Here is a 3,287-nt window from a genome sequence, read left to right as displayed (position 1 = left end):
CCAGATCATGGTTTCATGGGTCCAAAGTCCCAGAGCATCATTCTCTGGGTTCAACCCCCTAGAGCATCATTCTACCTGGTCCACATCCCCATTGTTCAACTGGATACAAAACCCCACAGCATCTTCCTAGTTGGTTCCTAACCCCCAGGGCATCATTTTATCAGGTCCAACCCTCCAAAGCATTGTTATAAGGGGTGGAAAGCCCCCAGAGAATCCTACTATCGGTTCCAAACCCCCAGAGCATCTTTCTATTTGGATACAATACCACAAGCAACAGTCTGTCTTGTCTAAACCCTCAGAGCATCATTCTATCAGTTCCAAACCACCAGAGCATCATTCTGTGGGCTCCAAAAGTCTAGAGTATTATTCTCTTGGGTAAAAATCCCTTGAGCATTGTTCTGTTGGGTCCAACCCCCCAGAGCATTTTTCTGTCAGTGCCAACACCCCAGAGCATCATTCTCTGGGTGCAAACACCCAGAACTTTACTTGACCAGGCCTAAATTACCAGAGCACCATTCTATAGTGTGCCAACTCAGAATATCGCTATAATGGGTCCAAAGCCCCAGAGAATTGTTCTCTTGTGTACAAAGCCCCAGAGCATCATTCTATCTATTCCAATTTCCCAAGCAATGTTCTACCAGGTCATCATTCTACTGGGTCTAAACATCCCAAGCTTTGTTATAAGGGGTTCAGAGCCACAGAACATCATTCTGTTGGGTCCAAACCCAATACACATTATCAATTTCTGAAAAACTAGGCATAAAAGGAAAAGCCATCATGAAATACAAAGAAGGCTATTATATAATGGTGAAAGACAGAATTGAGAAAAAGACATACACATAGAACAGGATTGGAAAACAGGACAAGACGGCTGCCAGATAACAAGAAGACTGGTCCAGTAGGAGAGGTATTCTGTATTTCCTGCCAGTGAGAATTGTAACATAGAAACCAAACAAACCAACTTTATTTCTTTTTTGTTTGAAGTGAACTTATTTGTCACTAAAGACTACAAATCCAATTCAATTTTATGTTTCCTCTTTTTTTTTTTTTAAGCCACCCAGTTCACTGTTTAGGTTTGAGAAATAAGAAATCTGGAGGAGGGTTTGTTTTTGTTTTTAAAGAAATATACTATAGGAAAGCTCAGTGTGTCCCACTTTACCAAGAAGCTACTAAAATAGCCGTGGAAGTGAATTAGAGTAGCATAAGGGCATAATGGATGAAGAGGAGAAAGCTTATGGTAGCTGTGAAGGCTGAGTTGCCATGTATGTCAAATTGATATTGTCTGATGTCCATGGATCTATTGTAAAAAGAGAACATGAACTAACATCGGGAAGAGTAAAAGCCTAGTTGAAAGGCCTAGGTCAGTTTGCTGAGAATGGAACCAATGAGGTCAATTTTAGAGAGATCCCACCACATGTGCTATCAAAAGCTTGCATGTATTTTACCTACAAGGTTCACTCCGCTGAGATTCCCAAATTCCCAATTGCCCCTAAAATTGCAATGGAACCTGTTACTTCTTAAATTGTTAAATAAAATAAATTACAATAAACTGTTAATTTTCCATATTTCATCCCCGTAGTTCAGTTAGAATTTTTTTTCATATAGCATGTTGCCTGTATGAAAAAGAACTTTATAAAGTTCATTGCAAAACAGATTATCTTCTGTTCTTTTTGTATAGCAATCAGAGTTGAAATTTGTTTACTCCATCAGCAAATGAAGGACATTTGCACAAACTCAGACATAAAGATATGTCAATTTGTAGGTGGTTTTGACTTATCATTTGACTGTGGTTTTCAAAATTTAAGCAGTAATAGTAAAACAAATGCTTAAATTTAGGCATGAATGAGCACGTTCTGCAGGGAAACAATAGGGCTACATATTGTTATGTTTTTGGAACATTTCCTTAAAACCTGATTGTAATAGCTGTTGTTAACATTACTAGAAGTAATGCAACTAATTGCATTATAGACATGTTTATAACTTAGTCAAAATATTGATTTTATAACTCTCAAAGATATTAGGATTTGATGTTTTAATAAACTGCAGTATTGTTTAAATGTATTTTGTCCTTTTGTTTATTGCTATAATTTAAGAACTTTATTTAAAGGTATTAAGTTCGCTGTAAAGATAAACAGAGGCCAGGCCAGAGAGAAGGAAAGGGAGATGTTTATTCTGCGCTTCCAAGGCGAGATTCCTGGACTCCAGCAGGGAGTCAGAGAATCTGCGCTGCCAGGGAGAGAGAGGAGAGAAGGGGAAGGGAGAGATATGGGAGCCCTGAACTCCCGAGGGGAACTCCAAGGGCCCCCAATGGGGGATCCAAGAAGTCGAGCTCATCTGTGGTGGAAAGCAAGTTTCAAGCTGGTCAGGAGGGTAAACAACAAAGGGAGGGGGTAGAAACCTCAGGTGGGGGAAGAGGGTGGGAGTTACAGCTGTGGGAGCTCTAAGCCACCTCCATCCATACAAATTCCGAGGTAGGGTAGTTCATCAATCGTTCTGCCTGATGCCAAGGAAGATGGCTCATTGATCTGGGGCCCTTTGAAGTTAGCCATCTTGGTCCAATAGGGTAGGCAGGCTTTTTCTAATGGCCTCCAACTGGTTCCTGACCCAACATTCTGGCCTTTTTGATGACACATGGGGCAACGTTAGTCTATTTAACTGCTTCCTGCTGTACATGGGTGAAGAAGGATTAAAGGCCAGAGTGGGCCGGGTCAGGCTGGGTAGTTGGCAGGGGGTATAGAAGAGGCTGATTGACAGTTAAGTTGGCTATGTCCCTTATCCCGTTCTGGAGAAATTTGAAAAAATGGGGGGCTATTAGTAACAAGAAACATAACTGCAAGTGGCCCAACTAAAGGAAGGAACCAGGTTAGGAGGGGATTTTGGAATAAAGAGAATAGCGAGGCATTGTCTCCCCTGTGGTTTTTAGAATCTTCCGTCAATTTGGTAAGGGTCTCTATGCTTTGTTCTACCCGCCTGTTTCATTAACATAATAAAAGCACTGTCACTGTAGGGAAGCTAGAGAGACTGATGTGGATTAGGAATGCTGCTCTTCTAGACCTTTGGGTGGAGAATAACCATGCTAACTCAGACTGACCATACAGGGTGAGCTGAGACACTACAATAACTGGAAAACAAGGTCCTGCTGTGGAAGGATTTACACATTTAATTAAAGTTCTATTGCACCAAAAGAATTGTCCGAGGTTGGAGAAAATCTGAGTATTAACAGTTACAGTATATTATGTCTGCAAACTCCATGCAGAGAAAAGCCATCAACATTCTGATTTGTGAAA

At 40.8% G+C, this 3,287-nt stretch overlaps 1 pseudogene; it reads right to left on the bottom strand.

The window, feature by feature from the left end:
• LOC101655043 overlaps positions 1 to 2,549 on the bottom strand; it is an 11,602-nt pseudogene extending 9,053 nt beyond the window's left edge.
• Between the last annotated feature and the right edge of the window lie 738 nt (positions 2,550 to 3,287).

The sequence above is a fragment of the Echinops telfairi genome, unplaced genomic scaffold (genome assembly GCF_000313985.2).
Source record: "Echinops telfairi isolate 266 unplaced genomic scaffold, ASM31398v2 ScPeMD7_5;HRSCAF=22, whole genome shotgun sequence".
In the NCBI taxonomy this organism is placed as follows: Eukaryota; Metazoa; Chordata; class Mammalia; order Afrosoricida; family Tenrecidae; genus Echinops; species Echinops telfairi.
This window is presented reverse-complemented; position numbering and strand designations above follow the sequence as displayed.